The sequence below is a fragment of the Macaca fascicularis genome, chromosome Y (genome assembly GCF_037993035.2).
Source record: "Macaca fascicularis isolate 582-1 chromosome Y, T2T-MFA8v1.1".
Lineage (NCBI taxonomy): Eukaryota > Metazoa > Chordata > Mammalia > Primates > Cercopithecidae > Macaca > Macaca fascicularis.
In genome coordinates, this window is record NC_132903.1 from 10,202,005 (window position 1) to 10,226,807 (window position 24,803).

At 36.4% G+C, this 24,803-nt stretch overlaps 2 pseudogenes; both read right to left on the bottom strand.

Annotated features, from left to right (window-relative positions):
- Positions 1-1,122: 1,122 nt before the first annotated feature.
- Positions 1,123-2,553, bottom strand: LOC141409581 (testis-specific chromodomain protein Y 2-like; annotated as a pseudogene).
- Positions 2,554-7,309: 4,756 nt separating this feature from the next.
- LOC141409582 (testis-specific chromodomain protein Y 2-like) lies at positions 7,310-8,954 on the bottom strand (annotated as a pseudogene).
- Positions 8,955-24,803: the final 15,849 nt, after the last annotated feature.

Genomic DNA, 24,803 nt, shown 5'->3' on the forward strand with positions numbered 1-24,803 from the left:
TTCAGAGAGCTTATGGGTAGCTGAACATGTAGAGTGTTCCAGAAATTTGTGGGCATATAAAAACAGACACTGAAAATTTTAAATGTCATACAAAGTGTAGGGGACTTTCTTTGTTTTGAAAGAAGTTTCTGTCTTTAATAATGTGTCCAGAATTTTAACTTATTAACTAGAAAATACTCTAAGTTAACCTAAATCTGCACAATACAAACATTAGAATGTAGATGTTTCCACCAAAATAATTCCATAATTTGCTAATAGGGTGAAACAAGTTTTACTTTAGAGAGATGAAGATTTCTTTTGTTAACTGGGTAAGAACTAGACATTTATAAAAGAGAAGAAAATCAAGTGATATCTCAACATATATTTTAATCATATATTCAGTTTAGGAGAATTATCATAAGTGAATTTTGTGTCAGAAATCTTTATTCTAAAAGATAAATCTTTTAATTTATAACTTTTTGTCTCTGAAGTATTTGTGCCACTATAAAGTCAAAGGAACCATCTCCAATAGTTCTGTGTCTTTCTTTATGGCAGGGAAGCTGCGACTGCCTCATACCCCAGTAGACTCTGCATTCTAGAATACAAAAATGAGAAAAGTAAACATTATTACAGAATTCTCTGTTATTCACATCTAATAAAATGCAATTCTTGTCCTACATATAGTAGTAGTCATAAATACAAATTAGAGCTTACAAGAACAGTCTAGTACCCACCACGCTGCTGTTATATTTGGGCTTATGTGTGCATAAAATAATCACATTTGGGCAAATAAACTGTTTTATTACTTATTTTAAATTTACAGTGTTTTAAAATGCCTTGATCATTTAAATACACAGTTTGGACCTTTCAAGTTCTCTTTCCAAGCCTTAGCTATTGGTGAAATTGTTTTGGACTATGAAGATGAATTAGGACATCTTGCATCTCATGATATATTTGGTTCAGCTTTGTCCTTGTGTCCTCAGCATACAGACTGACAATTAAAACTCATCAGTTTTATTCTGCACATACTTCAACATGGACTCTATCCCTTGGACTGAGCCTCAGATCCCTCAGTACCTCACACTCTCTCTCATTGGCCTGTTTCAACTCCATCTTAATACTACAGGGAACAAGGGTCTAACATTATTCCAGCACCACTTGATTATATGATGCAAGTTCCTTAATTTGAGTCATAACGTCTTGGGTGAAAGTTCTAGCCAAAAACACTTGAGAGACCAGGCCTATGGCACATACCTTTGGTAATGTCAGCTTATGCCCAGCAATTCACATTTCACTGGCAGATGCTTCACCCATCATTTTCTGAAATATAACAGTAGAACAGTCATTTAGACTCGTTGAAAGGTTGTGTAAGGGGTTTGTAACCAAATCTTTTCATTAGCGTACATGAGATCACAAAGAGGCAGTATGGATGCAATAGTCCAATGGCAGGGACATTGACTGATAGAAAAATAGGCTTTTTAAATTGAATAACTATATTCACAATGTCCTTGATGGGGTCCACCATTTCAAAGCTTGCTCTGTTTCTGTAATTCCTTAAATGCATCACAAAGTATCAAGACCACAGCAAAATCAAGACCACAGCAAAAGACACTTCCAGCTGCATGGAACAGCATGAACTTGCTGTCATCTGCAGCAGCCCGATTCAGAGCATTAACCAGTTCTTTAATTACTTCTGTATTCAGTGCACTTTTTTGTGTCAATCTAGTTGATAGCAATATCTGGGTGAATCCATCCTCTTTCTTCACTACAATGTCTCTGTATGTGTCTGCACTTTCTGTTAGGCTTATGGTGAAGTATATATATCTTCTTGATAAAAGGCTGGCCTCTGCCATCATCAGTAACGTTTCTTTGGCCACCATTCACTCTTGAAACTGATGTATGTATGTCTGTTGTTCTTATTGGCTGCTAATGGGTCTATTACATTTTTTTGGTAGCTGAACTTGTGGTCATGGAAGCAGTAAATGAGTCAGACATCTGAGACATTAGTGGCTGTATATGGATCCTGTTCTCCAGTCCAGCCTGTTCTGCACCAGGAGCCGGAAAAGCCTTGATGAGCTTCCCTTCTATCACCTTCAGGACTACCACATCCTGCTTATCTGCTGCAATCAGGTCCAGTTTCTTGAGTTCCTGAAAGTTGCTCACAGTCTTCTTATTGTTAAAGGGGCTGTGAGGTGCAAGTGTGCTGATAGTTGAATTTACTTGCTCTATATTCTTTGTGTCAGAGATAAGTCAAACTGCCTTTGTCTTAATATCGTTGCTGGCAGCAAATGACTGGCTGTTTTTTGATTTGTGGTATTTGCCAGTCACTAGCATTTTAGGAAACTTCTTAGAAAAGTTTGGATTGGTAGATCTGGAAGTTCCTCTTCCAGCATTGTTTGAAAAAATTCTACTTCTTCTGGTCCATGTCATTTTATTCTGTTTTTCAGTCTGTCGTCTGTTAAAATCACATATATATTTTTCACAGTTCAAGAGGTGCTGCTCAGGTTCCCAAGTGTCATCCTGTTTCTCATACTCTTCCCACCAGACCACCACCAAATACTCTGTATTCCCATTTTTGTATTGTCATGTTGTAGTTGCCATGATGACTATATTGAAATTCTAATGTTGTAACATTTTTAAACTTACATTAGCTTATATAAGTAACATACAAAACCTTTACTCGAGTATAACTTAACTCCATTATTTCCCTTACTGAGTTCTCAAAATTATACCTTTATGCATTTTGTGGCAAAAACACAAATTAGTGGTAGCTTTCTTTTATTAAATATATTAGTGTTTTAAGTTATGTGGAGAATAAATTGTGGAGGTGCACATTTTTAAATTTTTTACATTTTATATTTTTTCATGTATTTATCTTTACCTTAATCTTTCTTATTCATACTGCTTTTGAGTGTCTGTTCATCCTACCCTGAAGTACTCCATAAGATATTTCTTAAAGGGTAGGCTTCTGGTAAAAGGTGCCAGCTTTTATCTGAGAATATCATTATTTGTCCCTCACAGTTGATGGACAATTTTTTGGATCATAACATTTAGGTTTGACAGTTTTTTCTGACATCACTTGGAATGTATTAGTCTACTGCTTTCTGTCATCTTAGTTTTCAGATAAGAAATCCACTGGTTATTCACTGGTTATTCAGATAAGAAATCCACTGGTTATTTTTGAGGGTCTCTTTTACATGACTAGCCACTTCCTATTCTTCCCTTGAAAATCCTCAACATTCTCTTTGTATTTGTTTTAGACAGTTTAATTATCAGGCAAGTTTGAGTTTCTTTCTTTGAGTTTCTGTTAGTTGGAGTTTGTTGAGCTTCTTGGGTGCTTATTTATTGTCTTAAATTGTTGCCTTCTTTACGACTGTTTTATTAAATAGTCTTCTTGATTCTTTGTCTCTTTCTTTGAACTTCCAAAATGCATAATTATGACTGTTTGATGGTATCCCTCAGGTTTCTAGATTGTATAAAGCTACCTTGAACCTTTCCAGCCTGTGCTGGTGACCACTACATGGTTGACTGCCCCCAAGGGTGTGTATCACAGTGTGGGGCCAGTTTGTCAGTTGGTCTCTTAAGGCTGATGTGTCCCAGAGCTCACTTCCCAGACTTCAACCATTGTAGTTTCGTTAGTGCACCAAAATGTAGCAATCTCTAATTGTGAGGTATCACACAGGGCTCTTTGTTTCATAGCCAATAAAATTTGGGAGGATGGATTCAAATAGGTTGAAGCAAAGTGTTTTTTTTTTGTTTTTTTTTTGTTTTTTTTTTTTTTTTGAGACGGAGGCTTGCTCTGTCGCCCAGGCTGGAGTGCAGTGGCCGGATCTCAGCTCAGTGCAAGCTCTGCCCACGGGTTCACGCCATTCTCCTGCCTCAGCCTCCCGAGTAGCTGGGACTACAGGTGCCGCCCCCTGGCCTGGCTCATTTTTGTATTTTTAGTAGATATGGCGTTTCACCGTGTTGGCCAGGATGGTCTCGATCTCCTGACCTTGTGATCCGCTCGCCTCGGCCTCCCAAAGTGCTGGGATTACAGGCGTGAGCCACCGTGCCCGTGAAGCAAAGTTTTTATAAGTGAAAGTAAAAATCTCTTCAAAGTGGAGGTGGAATGTGAGTGGTTAACCTACTCTGAGGCTAGGCTTTTTGGTTTCTAAAGGCAGGGAAGTATAGAAATGTGCTAAGTAGGCTTGGAGAAGCATTATTTGGCTTGGCCCTGAACCTTGGCCTTGGATTAATCTGGAGCTGAAGTGATAATTTATAGAAGCTACTAAACTTAGTCTTGGAACTTGGCCCTGGACCACGGAGCTGAAGTGACAGCTTGGCCTGAGACTTTGGCCTGGGACCAATCACAGGCTGAAGTAATGTCTCATGGCCACAATAATTAAGGAGCATGGATAAGTCAAAGTTGAAGTAGGAATAAAATGTTAATAAGCAAAAGAAGAAAGGTCTCCACAGTAAAGAGGGGATTTGCGAGAGTTTCCAACTATAAATCTGGGTCAGGGCTTTTTATGAAAGAATTTTTAAGAATTTTTCCTTAAAATTTTTAGGGAAAGAATGAAATGTTCTGAGGTGTCTGTGGGCTGTCCTGAAGAAAGCACTACTCAGCTAGGTTCAGTACTTGGTCTGGGAAAAATGACAGGCTAAAGTAAAAGCTTTGTCTGGAACACTGGGCTGATGAAAAGCAGAAGTTGAAGGGATCATTCATGAATGCTTTGCTCCCATTCCAAAGCATGTCCAAAATAATAAAAAACAAATATTACATCAGAGCCCACTGGAGTCTATCATGTATCATGTCCACAAAGGGAGGAGTGTGTATTTTCTTGAAATCTGCTAATTATATGAATGACAGAGGCACTTATTCCTTTGGCCTTGTTCCCTTATCTGTGTACCTGTGAATATGTTTTAGGCAAAAATGACAAAGGCATTTTCATATTCTGCCTGCTTTTCTTATTAGTGCAACTATGGTTATATCATTTGGCTATCCTCCTCTTCAACTTTTTTATTGGTGTCTGCAGCCTACATTTTCAGGCTGTTCCTCTGTATAAAAGAGTTTTACCAAAAACCCCTTCTAGCTTCCTCGGTTATCTTTTCTATCACACTTTCATGAAAGTCATTTTGCGTATTTTGTAGACTAAACGACGTCTGTGTTAAGGGCTTTTCTGCGCAATATTCCACTTTTGTCATGGAATCAATCAAAACTCGTATTAGAGCACATTTGAAATTTTTTATCAGCCATATTCAATCTGTATTTTCTTCTTTTAAAATAAAAGTTTTAATAAAGGAATACAGTTTTTCTTCTTAGAATTCAACATTGGAACACTCTAGTCCTGTGGTTTTCTTTTTAGTAGCCATAAGGTTGTAAAATATGTTTGCCATTTGACTGCTTTCTGCCATAGAACTCTAAAATCTTTGGAATCTCCAAAGTGCTCCAACATATCCAACATGATAATGTTGACAGAGAGCTTCATGCTGGGGCTTCTCAATGAAAAGACAAAGCCATGAGGGTAGGATCTCTCATGTTTGCTCTGCATCATTCTAAAATGAGAGAGGTGCTGCAGGTAATGGCAGCAGCAGCCCATTTACAGAGGCTGCTGCAAATATGCTAGGTGCAATGAGGGAGGTGAAGCCAGCCCTGAGCACTCTGTGAAACTTGTGGAAACCAAGAAAAGGCAGAACTCACACTCATATCCATGTTGAATGAGCAGGAGCCCCACCTAATCAGGAGCAGTGGCAGCTGCCCCAACACAGATGCAGATTCAGTCATCCATCTCCTTTCCGAGGCCTCGGAAGCCATCCTTCCAATAAAGGCCCGGAAGTGCCTGCTCCCATTGCCTGGTCTCTTCCAGCTCCCAGTGCCCACTCTGATGTTGTGCAAACGTGCCTTCACCCAAAGAGATTCATAGATGGTGAAGCGACATCCAAGAGATCCTGTGACAATGTCACATTTCGTCAGTGGATTAGTGGATCACCAGTGGTCAGTGGATTATTCAATCAGGCTATGTAATGGACCCTCCATAAAAACCAACAGGAAAGGATTCAGAGAGCTTCTGGATAACTGAACATGTAGAGTGTTCTACAAAATTGTGTGCATATAAATACGGATATCAATAATTTTAAATGTCATACTGAATGTCGGTGTCTTTTCTTCATTTTGAAAGAAGTTTCTGCCTTTAAGAATGTGTCCAGAATTTTAACTTCCTTACTAGAACATACTCTAAGTTAATCTACATCTGCACAGGATAAACATTAAAATGTGGATATTTCCATAAAGATGATCCCATAATTCACTAATACATTGCAACAAGTTTTACTTTAGAGAGATAAAGGTTTCTTTATGTTAACTGAGTAAGAAAGTAGATATTTATAAAAGAAAAGAAAATCAAGTGATATCTCAGCATAAATTCTAACCAGATGTTTAGTTTAGGAGAATGATCATCAGTGAACTTTGTGTCAAAAATATTTATCGTAAAATATAATCTTTTGATTTAGAATTTTGTGTCTCTGAGGTATGTGTGCCACTATAAAGTGAAAGTCACCATCTTTGATAATTCTGTGTGTTTTTTGTGGGAGGGGAGTAGAGGCTGCCTCATACCCCAGTAGACTGCATTCTAGGATAAAAAAATAAGAAAAACAAACATTATTACATAAATCTCTGTCAACCAAATCTAATAAAACACAATTCTGGTCTTATATATCATAGTAGACATAGATAAAACATAGATCTTGCAAGAACAGTGTAGTACTCACCAATCTGCTTTTATATCTGGGCTTGTGTGTGCACAAAATAATCACATTTAGGCAAAGAAGCTGTTGTATTACTTATTTTAAAGTTGCAGTGCTTAAAAATGCCTTGATAATTTCTTTTTTTTTTTTTTTTTTTTTTTTTTGAGACAGAGTCTGCTCTGTCACCCGAGCTGGAGTACAGTGGCCGGATCTCAGCTCACTGCAAGCTCCGCCTCCCGGGTTTACGCCATTCTCCTGCCTCAGCCTCCCAAGTAGCTGGGACTACAGGCGCCCGCCACCTCGCCCGGCTAGTTTTTTGTATTTTTTAGTAGAGACGGGGTTTCACCGTGTTAGCCAGGATGGTCTCGATCTCCTGACCTCGTGATCCGCCCGTCTCGGCCTCCCAAAGTGCTGGGATTACAGGCTTGAGCCACCGCGCCCGGCCGATAATTTCAATACATAGCTTGGACATTTCCAGTTCTGCTTTCAGGCTTTAGATATGGCTGAAATTGTTTTGGGCTATGAAGATGGATTAGGGCATCTCACAACTTATGATGTATCTGGTTCAGCTCAGTTCTTGTGTCCTGAGCAGACAGACTGACAATTAAAACTCATCAATTTTATTTTGCACATATTTTAACGTGGATTTGATCCTTTGGACTGAGCCTCAGATTTTCTTCACCTCTTCACACTCTCTCTGTTTGGCCTGTGCCAACTTATCTTAATATTACAGCATACAAGGGCCTTACATTTCTCCAGCACAACTCTATTACATGAGGCAGACTCCTTCATTTGTATCATAACCTATTGGGTGAACTTGGAAAGAGATCTGAGTGACCAGGTCTTTGACACATGCCTCCTGTGCTATCAGCTTTCACCCAGCAATTAACTGGCAGATGCTTCACCCATCAGCTTAGGAAATGTAACAGTAGAACAATCATCTGGATTGTGTTGAAAGGTCATATAAAGAGTTTGGAACCAAGCCTTTTCATTAGCTCACACGAAATCACAATGAGGCAGTATGGATGCACCTAGTCCAAAAGATGGTCTGCTCCCTGATACAACAATAGGCCTTTTAAATATTTTGAAATTATTCCCAAAGTTCTTGATGATGCCCACCATTTCAAGGCTTGCTCTGTTTCTGTCATTCCTTAAATGCTTCACAAAGTACCCAAAATCAAGACGACAGCAAAAGACACTTCCAGCTGCACCAAACAGTATGAGCTTGCTGTGATCTGCAGCAGCCCTGTTCAGAGCATTAACCATTTCTTTAATTAATTCTATATTCAGTGCATTTTTTTCTGTTGATCTAGTTGATAGCAGTATCTGGATGAATCCATCCTCTTTCCTCACGACAATGTCTCTGTACATACTGGCACTTTCTGTTAACCTTGTGATGAAGTACATCTTCTTGATAAAAGGCTGGTTTCTTCCACCATCAGTAATATTTCTTTGTCCACCTTTCACTCTTGAAACTGATGTAGGCATACTTGTTGTTCCATTGGCTGTTATCGGGCCCATTAATACCACTATACTTTTTTTGGTAGCTAAACCTGCAGTCATGGAAGCAGTAAATAAGCCAGACATCTGAGAAAATGGGTGAATTTGGATCCTCTTCTCTATTCCACACTTTCCTGCCCTGGGATCTGATAATGCCCTGAGGAGCTTCCCTTCTGCCTCCTTGAAGACCACTGTATCCTGGTGATCTGCTGCAATAGGGTCCAGTTTCTTCAGTTCCTGAATGCCACTCGCCGTATTCTTGTTCTGAAAGGGACTGTGAGGAGCAAGTGCCTTTCTTCATAGTTGAATTTACTGGCTCCATATTCTTTGGGTCAGAGGGAGGTGACACTGCTTTTCTGCTAATATTCTGACTGGCAGCACATAACTGGCTGCATTTGAATTTGTGGTGTTTGCCAGTCACTAGCGTTTTAGGAGAGTTCCTTAGAAAAGTTGGGGTTGGTAGATCTGGAAGTTCTTCTTCTGGCATTGTTTGAAAAAGATCTACTTGTTCTGGCCCATGCCATTTTTTTTTCAGTCTTTCGACTATTAAAGTTTGAGGTTGAAAGTATTGTTGAAAAAAGATAAGACAAAAGTGGGAAGACAGAGACCAGGTGCAGGGGCTTACACCTGTAATCCCAGCACTTTGAAAGGCTTAGGAGAAGCAGGATGACACTTGAGAACACAAGTGTGTAGTGCAAGTTGGGCCTTAAATTATCCACACTTACTACCTGGTGTGACAACTTGGACATTGTCTCATGGTGTCATGATAGCTGACTCAATAGCCTCAGGTGAGAGTAGCTAAATCCACAGCTCCTACTCTGTGGTGTAGTACAGATAGCTTTCTACCTCCCTGTTACTCTTTTTCTTTTTTTTTTTTTGTCATTGATATTATGATTACATTGAATACACTAAAGTTATTTCACTTTTAAAGTTATGCTAGTTTACCTTCAATAACATACAAATCCCTTATTTCTCTGTAACTTCACCCCCATTATTTCACTTATTGAGTTCTCAAAATCAGACCTTTATTCATTGTATGTCAAAAACACAAGTTTGTGATAGTATTTTTCTAAAACATATTAGTGTTTTAAATTATATGGGAAACAAATTGTGGAGGTGCACATTGTTAATTTTTTAATGTTTTATAATTGTTCATGTATTTATCTTTACTGTAATATATATTAATTCATACTGCTGTTTAACGTCTGTTCATTTTACCATGAAGCACCCCATAGGGCATTTTAAAAGAGGCAGTCTACTGGTAAAAGGTCCCTGCTTTTATCTGAAAATATTATAATTTTTCCCTCACTTATGATGGACAACTTTTTGAACATATGATTTCTGTTCAAAAGTTTTTTCTTAACATCATTTGGAATATGTTAGTTTATTGTTTTCTGTCTCCTGAATTTTCAGATTAGAAATCTGGTGATTATTTTTGAGGGTTCTTTGAATATGAATAGTCACATCTCTTGCTGCTTTCAAGATTTTCTCTTTCTTTTAGAGAGTTTAATTATCATATAATTTGAGTTCGTTTCTCTGAATTTCTCTTACAGGAGTTTTTTGATCTTGACATTCTTTACCACTATTGTTTCTAAATAGTCTTCCTGATTCTTTGTCTCATCCTTTGAACTTCCAATATGCATAAGTATGGGTGCTTGATAGTGTCCCACAGCATCACAGGCTGTGTTCTCATTTCTTTCTTCTTTTTTCTTTCCTTTCACAACTTAATAATGTCAACTGCCCTTTCTTTGGTTTGCTATTTTGTTGTTCCACCTGCTCATGTCTGCTTTTAAATACTTGTAGTGAATTTTTACTTTCTTTTATTTACTTTTTATCTCTAGTTTTAGGTTTTAAAATAATTTTACTCTTTTTATTAATAATTTTTGCTCATATTTTTGTGCTTCCTTTTCGTCCACAAACATCTAATCTTTTAAGAGAAAAAGAAGAACAGTTAGGAAAAAATGTTCTGGCTTTTAAAATCTTCTGAAAGTTGATTGTGCAGAACGAAAAAGAGGCTGCATAATGTTTGGGAAATAAAACAATGACTATTCACCTCTGCCGGGACCTCCACAAACAGAAAGAGCAATCCGCGAACAAGTCCTCCTGAGATTTGGAAGACAGAGTACTTTTTTTTATACCATGGCTCTTGTAAGCTACTCCAGAAATATGTGCAAGGCAGCATCCCACAGTGGTGTTTAATAAACAATAAGTAGCTGCTGTTGATCTGTGACATAAAATTGATAAAATTTAATTTTTGTTTACTATACCAATCTTTTTTTGGAAGCTGTAAGCCTTCAGATAGACTTTCAACTCTATAGCAATTGCATCATAATCCTGCCACTGCACCTATTGTATAGTTGAAGAGATGGGTATACAAAACTTGGTAGGGCATTGCACCACTTTCTCAGAATCTACTATAGGTTTACTTTGGCCTATTTTTCTTTGCCCCTAAAGTATGCCTTGCATAGAAGGCACAGAAGTGACTCCTTCATTTAAGGGTACACAGGCACCAGTGTGTGCCTTTTTAAGCGAAAGTTCAATTTAAAATTGTTACAATTGAAATATTACATACTCTGGCATTGACTTAACTTGCTTCCCATATGTTCTTTCTCTTATTTGATCCTCAATTTCTTCTTTTGCTTATTTAAAAATTTTGATTAATTTTTAAAAACTTTTTGTTGTATTTTTTATATTACAAGTAGGTATATTTAGGACTTCAATTATTGAAAACTTAAAATAGCCTACTATAAACAATACTCACTTGTGTAATTAATGTTTAAGGTCAACAATATAAAAATATGCTGCATTAATAGTTAAGTCTGCCAGGTTTGTAATAGTAACGGCATTTTTCTGTTAGAGAAGCATTAGTCACAATTTCCTTTAGCTTTTGTTTATCTAGATATTTTTCCTTGAGTATCATTTTACTCAGGTTTTATCGCATTTTTTTTCTATTAAAACTTGGATATCCCACCAGCTTCTGATTTCTGGGGTTTCTGCTCAACAGTCGTCTGTTAATTTTAATTGAGACCTTCTTATGCATAGCAAGTTGCTCTTCCCTTTCTGTATTACAATTTTTCTGCATTACAATTCTGTATACAATTTTCTTTGTATTGGCTCTTGATTGACTATAATGTTTTCTCATGTGGCTATATTCTAGTTAAAAAAATTTTGTTCTCTTTCAGCTCTTAAATTCAGATTTTTAAGTTCAGGAAATGTTCAGCCATTTTTGCCCTAAATTCTTTTTGGCCTCTGTTTTCTTCATTTATAAGGTGTCCATATTGCATGTACTGGTATACCTCATGGTGTTCTATTTTCTCTTTAGGTTTTTTTTCACTTATTTTTTGTTTTATTTTACCTCTCAGACTGGGTTATTTCAGTTTTTATTGTTTCGGATTGACTGAATATTTGCCTGCTCAAATCTGCTGTTAAACTTCTTTACTGTAGATGTTATTTCAGTCTTCATCTCCGTTTTTTTTTTTTTTTTTTTTTTTTGGCTTCTTTAATAATTTGTCTCACTGATGCACTGATGTTGTTCTTTCATCATTTGTCGGTCATTTTTCTTTAGCCCTACTTAAATCTGTTGTTGTAAATTCTTTGTCTACAAAATTTGGGACACATTTAATTCCTGCATTTAGCTTACGTTGGTCATAATTTTATCTGTTTGTGTTTTTCCTTTTCTGAAAACTATATTTGAAATGTCATTATGTGCTAACATTGAATGCTAACTTTATATTTAAAATGCCATAACATGATAACTGAATGCTTTTATTTCTGAAATGCAACATGTTTTCTTAGTTATTAAAAGCTTAGCTTTCATTCCATTGGCACTATGAATAAAAAAATATAAAAACTATCACTTTTAAATACTAAAAGGTTTGTATTAATACTCTCCTTGGATTTTTGATAATTCTGTCTTAACCTTCACTTCTTCTCACTCTAAAGTTATAAACATATATTGTTTTACATTTTTTAGAATGTTTCCATCATCAGCCTATGCATGATTTTCTCAGCACTTCAGTATATTAAATTGATTTTGAATATTCAGATTTTTGCAAATACAGATCTCTCCAACTTTTGCTCCTGTTTATACTTTGCCTATTCTATAACATAACTGTATTTTTTGTTCCAGCAACTTAAATGTTTGTGACCAATTCCTGGCCCTTCCAACCAACAGTGACTTCTGCGTTAAGCAAAAGAGAAATAAATGTTTATTTTATCAAATTTTCATATATCCTGTAGAAAGACTAGAAAAAAACCACAATAATTTAGCACATAATGACTTCTTTGCATTTCCCAGAAGTGTGAATCATGTCCTCATTTTGGGAGTGCGGATTTCAATTCTGAAGGCTTCATCTGTGATTAGGAGGTGATACGGCAATCCACAAAGGAAAACAACAACAACAACAACAAAGAAATTGCCATTTTATAATTGTCTTTCTTGATTAAATGTTTACTTGGTTCATATAAACTATTGATTTTCAGGGTCCAGGCTGTTGTTTTGATGGTTTGAGGTTTTTCTTGGGAATGGTTTGAAACTGTCAGCCATACAGTTTTGGTTTCATTTTTATCCATGAAGCACTGAGTGTTTTCTAATTTCAGAGTTTATTTTTATTTATGAGATTTATGTTCTTTGGTCTCTTGTTTAATAAACTAAAGTTGAATGTTACACTTCCAATTTAGAATCCCAGATGTCAGGTTTTTCTTTCAGTGGTTATATTTTAAAGTTTTTGTTTTTTTTAAATTAATTAAAATGATCAATTTCTATGAAATGTGTGCGGCAAGATTCTCTGTTATAAAGCAATTTTGGTTTTGTGTAAAACAAATATACACTAAGTTGCTTACAAAGTGACTTTCAAGTAAATATCTAAATAAAATAGTAAGAAAATAATGTAAGCATGCAGGAAGGTCAATAAGTATGATGATTCCTGGTGGAAACCTGTTTAAATTGTTTTTAAAAGCCAGCTAACTGTGGCTGCAGCAGACTGTAGAAGGGGAAAAATTATAGTAGATGAGCTTATAAAGATAATAGACAGTCCATGTTATTGTCTAGGGTTTTTATAGGTCTGTAGATTTTACTTTAGATTTCACTCTGAGTCTGGTTCATGACTGGAAATGGAATTGTTAAGGCTGTTACTAGCATCAATTGCTGAGAGATTAGAAATGCTGCTAAATATCCTCAAATCTTGAGTCTCAGGCACCTTTGAGAAATTAACAGTGTTGAACCATTTCTCAAGAAAACTGTTTTTAAAAACACAGATTTAGAACTCTTTGATATTATATTTTGAAGATCTCTTAATCCCAACTTCGGTTGCCATTAAAGCAGAAGGATTTAAAAAGGTATGTAAAGTTCATAGGATAAGCATTAGAAAAGTAAGGTCAGTTCACTTTATCAGTGATAAGAAGCTAAACAATACATTTTCTGTTTCTCTGCTTTTCCTTCCTATTAATTTTTCAATATTTTTGTATAACAATATCAAAAAATAAAACCCTAGGCAGCCTCTGTTTTGGAGATATCAAGGGAGAAAATTCAGTCAATGGCATTTGGAATAGAGCTAATCTTGGCTACAGTTGAAAGGCATAAATAATACACATGCACATATGTGCATTGGCACAATATATTATAGATACACATTGTGCATTCAGAATGTCTTATGACTTGAAAGTTCCTAGAATATTACAATAAGTAAGCCAAATGAAAACCAAGTTTTCAAGGATTATAGCCGGGGTTAGAGGATTTTCACTTTTGCTAAATTTTGTTGAGTAGAACTAATGCTCAAGTTTCTTCAACTATTTAAAAAATTATTTGATAGAAGTTTGCATAATGGTATTATTTGATCAGAATTATTTGTGCTTTGCCTTGTTCCAACATAATAAAAAATGTATTCACAAAAATACATATTAGACAATAAGAAAATAAAGATGAATGCATGAGGAAATTGATGGAATAGGAAAAATTTCTGAAAATGTTAAGACAAATCCAAAAGGAGGTGAATTTCTACAATGTAAAATCTTTTTCATTTGAATCAAAACTTTGTTTCAGAATGTTAGCAAGTAGCAGCAACATGGTAGTTATCCACATTTACACTGCTTACTTAGTTCCCACTTAGTGCCTGACCTGTAGGCTCTGTTCTTGATACTAGAGCCTTCTCCACAAGGCAGAACTCCTAACCGTGTAGGGCTTGCTTTTTCTCCAAGATTAATAAAATGCCATTGAAGGCTTAGATAATGAAAAGGCAAGATTAATTTTTTGCTTAATATACTAAGGGAGAGCTCTGCTATTTAGACACATTCTGGGAACAATGCAGAGAGTGTGAAATCAAGGCATTGGCAGATATTAAGTGGTGTACAGAAGCTGGAATTATTTGTAGAAACAAAGTTGTTCAGGCCAAGATTGCAGGGAAAGAGGAATATTAATTGAAGTCTGTGAATGACATCCTAATTTTTCAAAGGGCTGGCACTGTTTTATTATTATTTCTATTATTATTATTACTTGTAAAAGCTTTTTCACTGAGGTAGTTAGGCTTTATAGATTACTTAAATTTAAACCTGATTCTAATGGTTACATTTTACATTGATTATAGAGCTAGTATTTACTAAATCTCTTGGAAAGCTTAAATTATTATTTTCTAAGAAGACATAATATACTTTTATTTTTAAAGAAATAAAGAGTATTTACTAATTGGTAACCATTTATTAAGTAACTCCTCTGATGTAGGTTCTAGAGCCTCGGCAGTAAATAAATAGAAAAATAAGTATTTTAAAAGTGTTTTACAGAGATCCATATGGACCACTGACACACACACGCATATGTATGTGTGTGTGTGTGTATATATATGTGTCAGAAATTTTTATATGGAATTAGTTTACAATATCACCATCAAATAAGCTGAGTTAGTAAAAGAAGGTTTAAAGTTTTAGTATTTATTCAAATAATATTTTGAGAATACTTACAAACTGTTTAATTTGCAATCCCTCTACATATATGTGTGTGTGTGCGTGCGCACGTATATATCTGTGTGTATATGTGTGTGTGTGTGTGTGTGTATGTGTGTGTGTGTATAAATATGTAGGGAGGCTAAGAAAATACATACATGACCACAATAGACTGACTGAAAACTGAGGAAGAAGGAAAACAAGTCCGAATACCAAAACTGAAGAACTTGGAGTCTGGTGTCTGAGAGCAAGAAGTATCCAAAATGGGAGACAGATATATGTTTGGAAGCGAGGCCCATCTCACTTTTTGACATTTTTCTGTCTGCTTGATATTTGCTAGAAGCTTATTAGATTGTGCCCACCAGATTAATGTAGATCTTCCCATTGACTTAAATGTTAATCTTTTTTTGGGAAACAACCAAGAAACACACCCATTATTAACACTCTGTATACCTCATTCCAATGAGTTGGACAACTCAGTATTAACCATCATAGGTTCACGCATTATCAACTTGAATCAATACACATCTCCTTCTATAATAATCTTAAAATGCAGACAAAAATGAGGTCATAATTATACCTAACCTAAGTATCCTCTTACAACCAGGAATGCAGCAATCCTCAATCCAAACACTATTTCCTGAAGTTTACAATACGCAGATGTTGATAAGAACACAATAAATCTTATGTAACATGATAAAGGAACACAAAAGATGAAGGTATTTTCTTAGTACATGTGTGTACATGAACAAATTTTTTTTTAACAAAAGAAGGAGGAAATGCTTAAGACAATTAACATCCTCATTTCTGCAGCTGGTCATGTGTTTAAAGCAGGTATGGATGACTAACTGCTTCTACTACCCATTCTCTGTTGCCTTTGCCTTCAGCAAGCACCTCAGCAGGTTGCAGTTTTTATTCTTTGCTTTTGTTGTTGTTGTTACCCTTATGAGTGACCCAAACCTAATACCTGAAGGGTTTGACCCAACTGCTGTCCTGTCAAGATTGGGCTGTTGTAGTTTTCCATTGATCTTAATCACACGTCATGCATTAAGACACATCCTAATGCATGTTCTCTATTTTATGCGTACTCTTCCTTCCCTCCATTGTGGAGTAGTAGGCTGATTTCATCTTGATAGTTCAGGTCAATTACCCCAGTCAACACTGTAACTGCCTTCTTAGAATGTTGACATAAAGGTAGCAGGAGGTCAAAGTGTCCAGGTGGTAGTCTTAACGTCTGGTTTAATGGAATCATTGTTTCTTCCATTGGCAGCATTTTCCTCAAGGAATTAAGACTTCTAAGCCAGCAGAACATAATGTCACAAAAAAACAAGAAACAAAAGTGTTGCTAGTGGATCACTAGGAGTGACAGTGACTGTTGAAATTTCTACTTCCATCACTTGATTCATGGACCCAAGAATTTTGGCCATGGGAGAAAAAATACCATATATTGGGTGCTGATTCAGAGAATCTATTTAGATGTGTTTGTATGCATGTTTTAACATGTTTTCTACACATGATATTTTCACATCTCTGGATGGCAATGCTAAATTAATTTCTAAAATTATTCAGTGTGCTTTATTCTAAATAGGCTTGGAAAAAAAATAAGCACTGGTAAGTTACATATTTATCAAACAGTCCAAACAGATAGAAACTTATCCAAATGTTTTTCAAATCAAATTATTTAGATAAATCTTAGGTAATTTTAATACTGTTGGCTTAATAAAACAAGTATGTCTTCAAAATTAAATACAAAACAGACATACATTTTTTCTTCCATTTGGTTACCAGTGAAACAAACTGATATATTTACTAGATATTTAAATGTTAAAAGCCTATAGTTTGATTCTAATTAAATTATAATTCTTCTGACCAATATTATTGTAATAATAATTATGTTTTACATAAAATCTGTATAAAATTAATTGATAAAATATTTCTGGAAATAAGCAACCTTAAATATATGCTAAACAGAAGATATTTGTTAAATATCTAGATCATTTATAAACAAAATAAAATACTATAATCTTAATTACTAAACATAAAATGAACTTTATATACCTGTAGCTTCTTATTTTTACCAAGAAACTAAAGATATTTTTATCTATTTAAAAACAACATTTCTACAATATTGAGATATTGCACTATGAGGAAAACTATGCCTTTAAAAATTATGACATGGTGTATTCAAAAATTATTTAATCCACCATGGAATACTAGTATATGACAGACAGTTTTAAAAAAAACAGCATACAAATAAACCCAAAATAAAAGAGGCTTAATTTTTCCATGGTTGTATTTCTATTAATAAACTGTTATCTTTTTGGAAACTGTATGAATTTCCTTTAACTTTGTGAATGATCTCATTATCCATTATATACCCTAGTATATCATGAGTCATAATTCAAGTCATTATTTTACATGTTGTGTACCACAGAATAAAACAGAATTCCTTATCAATTGTTATATGATGAGCTCTCATTACATTTTTAACCATGGTCACCTTATACCTTTTGTAATTTACTTGTAGGTATTATTTCAATATCATGATTTCCTGAAAGCTTCCCCATCTGCATTGCTTACAGGTCAGAATGTTTGTCTCCAACAAAGAACTGCCTCTGAGACCCAAGGAAAAAACTATGGTGGATCCTCTGGGTACAAGCATCTGATGTCAATGTTTAAATAACTTTAAGATTATACCATGGAATTGGGTAATGACTTCCATAACTCTAGTTGAGAAAATGATGGGCTCATGAAACTGCTAACCCCAAATCAAGCAAGACTGGAATTGATTACATGGCACTAAATGAACTGATGAAGAATAAAAATTTTAAGGCTCTCTCTCTCAGTCTTTTTTTCCAGTTTGGCACATTTCTGTATGTTCAATGTTCTATTTTTCTGGATTTAAGAAATCTCTTCTTTTCTCTTAGCCTAACTATATCTCATAACTGTTTAATAGATTATACATTTTTAGTAAAGAGAAGTAAAATACTTGTAATTGAAAAACAAAATTTTAAGCTCCCTCCCACATACCCAACACAGCCATCTAAATGGACCCCTCCTTTTGTCCAAGAACATTACAAAATTGGCTTAGGTCCTGAAAAGAAAGAGGGCCAGATATGCTTCATTACACACTCCTCCCTTTTGAAATTTAGAAAAAGTTGAATACCATTAACAGCAACACATACTTTAAGTCAGATAGACATATTTACCATTTATTCTCTCTGAAGTCTGCAACATGGAGGCTTCATTATCATGATAAAACTTTGGTCTTTATATTCCTTATTATGAATTGTAACCCAGTCATTCCTAGACAGGAATGACTAGATTTCTACATAGGTGTTATTGATTCCAGATCTTTAAATAATAACTCTTTCAACCAACTGCCAATCAGAACATATTTAAGTCTACCTATAACTTAAAAGTCCAGCCCCACACCACCGCCATTTTTATATTGTCCCCCTTTCTGGACCAAACCAATGTGCATCTTACATGTATTTGATTGGTGTCTCATGTCTCCCTAAAATGCATACATGTAGGTTGTGTCCATACCACCTGGGGCACATGTTCTCAGGATCTCCTGAGAAGGATTGTGTCATGGGTGATTTGTCACTCATATTTGGCTCAGAATAAATCTCTTTCAAGATTTTACAGAGTTTGACTCTTTTCATCAGCACATTTATCTTTTTTTCTCCCTGTCTATTCTTCCAGAATTTAGAATCTCTTAAAAGATGTTATTTTATTAGCCAATATTGTTATTTGTAAAGGTTCAATAAATGTCCGTTCACTGTGAAACAGGACATACTTGGTAAACTGGTTTATATTACCAAAGCTTTCACTGGAAGTTACATTTGAACCATACAAGCTCACAGCTAAGCACTAAGTCACTTTTAATAGGCTCTAATTTTATTTAAAATCAGGAACAATGAGAGAAGAGTGGGGCAACTTTCTTCAGTTAATTTTGTGGTATAATATCACAATTTGATTTAGTTAATGTAGGATGTCAGTCTTTACTAAACAGACATGATTTTCAGTACCATTACAAATGCACTCCCAATTCAACTCTGTCTCAATAAAAGAAGAAAATGTTGCTAACAAGGCATATACCATATATTTAAACTTAAACAATGATTCAAGTTCTAATATGCCTACTTAAAAATTTTTCTATATTGTTTCAACTACTTTAGTGCTGCATGAAAAATGAGTCATTAAAGCAAGCATAAAAGTTTTGATGGAGGGTGTGATATCTCTCCTGGCCTCGGCCTGTTATGCTGGCACTACTCAACGCTTCTCCTTTGTCTGTCCTAGGATCTCCCCCAGAAACAAACCCAGATCATCTGCACACCACACTTTGGTAGCTGTGACTATAGGTCATCACTACCTCACTCAAGGGACCCTTTTGTAAAGTCAGCGTTGAAGGCCAGGGCTGGGAAGTAAGGCTCAGGGCAGCTCCCTTCCCCACTACGGGGTGCTGCAAACATGGTGTCTTTTGTTCACATTTCCTCACCTGGCCATCAGGTGTCCTAATGCCACGGCCTCTCCTAGGCGGGTTTGGAGGATAAGGCTCACCACGTGTCCCTTAGAGACGTCCTCTCCTGGGCTGGTCCTGAAGAGAAGGAGGCTTCCTCCTCATTGTGGACCTCACCCCAGTGTCCAGAAGCCACAACCTCTTCTGGGCGTGTCCTGGGGAGAAGCAGGCTTAGTCCTCACCATGGACACGTGGTCCCAGGTGTCCTCAGGAGACCGAGAGGTCCCCTGAAGCCACGGCCTACCCCTGGGTGCGTCTTGAAGAGAAAGAAGCTTCGTCAGAGGCACTGGGAGGCTGCCTTGCTCCTCAGAGAGGCGGTTTGCGGGCTGGGAGCTGACGCTCTACTATGCCCTCTTGCGGTTGACCTGGAGACTCTCTGGAATTGAGGCTGGATTAATCCCAGCAGTAATCTCAGGAAGTAGAAGACAAAGAGAGCCCATCTCCCAATACTTTGATGAAAATGGAGATAAGAAGAAGCAAAGAGTATCAAAAGACAAAACTCAATTGATTTTCTCTACATTGGCAATAATGAATAGAAATAATTGGAATTGGAAATATTAAAACACCATTCACTGAGTACCCCCAAAATTGAATCCATTAACTACAAATGTAACAAAATATGCAAAATTCATTCCGAAAACAATGAGTCGCCATTGAGAGAAGTCAAAACAAATATCAGCAAATGCAGACAGCCCAGATACAGTGAAACACACCTATAATTCCAGCATTTGGGGAGGCTGCGCAGGGAGATCGCTTGAGCCCATGAGTTGGAGACTAGTCTGGGGAACATGGTGAAACCTCATCTTTACCAAAAATACAAAAAATTAGCCAAGAGTGGTTGTGCACGCCTGTAATCCCAGCATTGGGCATTGAAATGGGAGAATCTCAGTGAGTTGAGATCGTGCTACTCTACTCCAACCCGAGTGACACGAGTCTCTTTCTCAATAAATAAGTACAGGCAGAGAAGTTTCTTGTGTGGCAGAAGTACACTCATTATTTCAGCCAATGAAATGGGGATTGGTGGGAGAAAGCTGACAGCACAGCACCTATATGCCAAAGGCCTGGTCTCTTAAGTATGTTGGACTGAAACTGTCATTCAAGAGGTTATGATCCAGATTAAAGAGCTTTCCCCTTGTAATCTAGTTGTGCTGGAGCAATGTAAGGCCCTCATTCGCTTTGCCACCCACGCTGGACTGCAGTGGCGGTCTCTGCTCACTGCAACCTCCAACTCCGTGGTTCACGCCATTCTCCTGCCTTAGCCTCCCAAGTAGCTGGGACAACAGGTGTCTGTCACCATGCCTGGCTCTTTTTTATCTATTTTTACCGGAGACAACATTTCTCCCTGTTAGTTAAATGATCTCGATCTCCTGACCCCCAAAGTGCTGAGATTACAGGCGGGAGCCACCGCACCTGGCAGAGTTCTAAATTTTATCTATGGCTACTACTATATAAAAGACCAGAATTGCTTTTTATTAGATTTGGACCACCAGAAAGTCTGTAATAATTTTTTTAAGTATACTAGAATGCAGATTCTAATGGGGTATGAGGCAGTCTCTGCTGCCTCCCTTAAATAGACACACAAAAACACCTGAGATGGTGATTTGAATTTACCATATCACAAACACCTCAGAGACACAAAATTCTAAACTGAAAATATGGTTAGAATTTTTGTTGATATATCAAATGATTTTTTTTTTTTTTGCATAAATCTCTAGATCTTACACCATTAACATGAATAGACTGCTGCCTCTTTAAACTAAACCTTGGGAAGAATTAGTAGATCATGGAATCATTTAGGTAGAAATATATCAGTTTTAAAAGTTATAAAGTGTGCTTTTAGGTTAACTTAGATTATATTCTATTTAATAAGCAAAAATTCTGGACACACGATTAAATGCAGAAAATTTCAAAGCAAAGGAGAAACACATATATTCTTAGATGTTTAAAATTATTAATGTCTGGTTTTATGTGCACACAATTTTCTAGGATACTCTATAAATTCAGCTTTCCAGAAGCTCTATGAAGTTCCTTTTGGGTTACTATGCGGGCCCCATTACATGTGCATAACTGAATAATCTACTGGTCCCTGGTGATCAATGTGACTTTTGTGACAGGATCTATAGACTGTCACTTCCCTAGCCAAAAATCTCAGTGGATGGTGGCACTTTTGACAAAATTTCTCTTGAGCCTGCTTGGCTAACTTCACCACTCATTTTGATAGGTTGCAATTAGCTCAAACAATGTGCTCAGATTCTATTTTTGCTATGGGTGAGACAGGCCCAGAGTAGGGAGAGGTACCTGAGTGAGCGACTGTTGAGTCCAGGCACTTCATACAGATAGGTATGTTGGCTATGATTAGGTGAGAAAGTCCAGTTGACAGCACAGTTGCCAGCTCCCTGCAAGCCTTTGGCTGAATCAGGCATAGCAAAAACTTTTTTTCCACATCACTTGGGAAGACAGTGGCACCCAGAAACTTAAAAATGCCAGAAACTGCAAAGCTCCCAAAATGGTGTCACAGCCCTGACTTTGAAAAGGCTTAACTCTGGGTTCCAACAAGGATTGAACCTCTTCTATCCTTTTTTTTTTTTTTTTTCATTCTTATTTTTTAAATCCCAGTAACCAAAACTGTGGTAATTGGGGGTTTGTGTGTTTCAGACCCATTTTTGTTACTAATCTTACAGTTTTGCCCTTAAGTGGTTCCTGAGTTCTTGTCCAATGTTCAGGAAGAATAAGGTTTGTGGGCAGCTGGAGAATAAGGTAAATAGAAGCTTTACTGAGTGAAGGTTCAGCTCTCAGGAGATAGAAAGGGGGTAACTCAATTCAAAAACAGGACATACCTGCAACTGTGCAACACTCAGTTAAGAGAAGTGCTAGAGCGACCAAGTGCAGTTTCCTGGCAGGTTGTTACAATATCTCTGAAACCCTCAGTGGAGAGGAAATTCAGAGTGTGTAGCTTCTATATGCAAGAAAGTTGTTGAAATGTGTCCTTAGCTTTAGGTTGAGAGAAGACAAATCTACCTGCAGACATGCAGTCCAAATAAGTGTACAACTCTCAGTGAAGAGAGGCTATGCAGGTGGCTAAGGTAGGATAATCACTTGAACATGGGAGGCGGAGGTTGAAGTGAGCTGAGATCACACCACTAAATTTCAGGCTGGTGATAGAGTGAAACTCCATGAAAGTAATACTAATAATTATTAATATTATAACTAGTTAAGAGAAGAGCAAAAATGCTCTGATGGAGCTAAAAAACACAGGGCAAGAACTTTGTTCAGCATACACAAGGATCAATAGTTGAATTGGTCAAGCAGAAGGAAGCGTATGACAGATTGAAGATCAACTTAATGAAATAAAGCATGAAGACAAGATTAGAGAAAAAGAATGAAAAGGAACAAAACTTCCCAGAAATGTGGGACTATGTGAGAAGACCAAACCTGTGATTGATTTGTGTACCCAAAAGTGACTAGGAGAATTGATCCAACTTGAAAAGAAACTTCAGACTATTATGCAGGAGAACTTCCCCAACCTACAAAGACTAATCAGCATGCAAATTCAGGAAATACAGAGAACACCACTCAGATACCTCATGAGAAGAACAACTCCAAGACACATAATTGATAGATTATCCAAGATAGAAAAAAAAAAAAGGAAAAAAAAATGTTAAGGACAAACAGAGAGAAAGATCAGGTTACCTACAAAGGGAACACTTTTGACTAACAGCAGATATCTCTGCAGAAACACTACAAGTCATGAGAGAGGGGGCAGATATTCATCAATCTTAAAGCAAAGAATTGTCAAACCAGAATTTTATATCCATCTAAACTAAACTTTATAACCAAAGGAGAAATAAAATATTTACAGACAAGCAAATGTAGAAAAGTGTTGTCACCACCATTTGTGCATTACAAGAGGTCCTAAAAGGATCATTAAATATGGAAAGGGACATCTGGAAACAGCTACTGCAAAAAATATCAAGTATGAAGACCAACAGCACTATACCAGCTAGCATCACTAAGCCAACATCAAATTGACACATAACAATATTAACCTTAAAGATAAATGAGTTAAATTTTCCAATTAAAAGACATAGAATGGAAACTTTGATACAGTCAAGACCCATCAGTGTATTTATTCTGGTGACTCTGACGTGCCAAGGCACACATAGGCTCAAAATAAAAAGATGGAAGAATATTTAGGAAACATGAAACAAGGAGAAACCAAAAAAATAAGTTGCAATCCTAGTCTCTGATAAGACAGACTTTAAACCAACAAAGATCAAGATAGACAAAGAAGAGCATTATATAATGGTAAAGAAAACAATGCAACAAGAAGAGCTAACTTTCCTAGATATATATGCACACAATAGAGGAGGAGCACACAGATTTATAAAGCAAGTTCTTGCAGACTTACAATAACTTAGACTCCTCCACAATAATAGTGAAAGATTTTAACACTCCACAGTCTACATCAGACAGATCAATGAGACATAAAAATAACAAGAATTCTCAGGACATGAACTCAGCTCTTGACCAAGTGGACCTAATGGACATCTACATAACTCTCCACCCTAAATAAAAAAAAGAAATACATATCTCTCAGCACCACATATCACTTATTCTAAAATTGATCCCATAGTTAAAAGTAAAACATTCCTCAGCAAATGCAATATAACAGAAATCATAACAAAAAGTCTCTCAGACCACAGCACAATCAAATTAGAATTCAAGATTGAGAAACTCAATGAAAACCCGCACAACTGCATGCAAACTAATCAGCCTGATTCTGAATGATTACTAGGTAAATAACAAAATTAAGAAAGAAAGAAACAAGTTCATTGAAATCAACGAGAAAAAAAGACACAACCTAACAGAATCTCTTGAATACAGCTAAAGCAGTGTTAGGAGGGAAATTTGAAATGCTACATGCCCACATAAGAAAATGAGAAAGATCTAAAATAAACACTCTGACATCCTAATGAAAAACCCCAGCACTTTGGGAGGTGGAGGCAGACAGATGCCTGAGTTTAAGAGTTTAAGAGTTCAAGACCAGCCTGGCCAGCCAACATGGTAAAACATTGTCTCTGCTAAAAATATAGAAAATAGCAGGGCATAGTGGTGCACACCTGTAATTCCAGCTACTTGG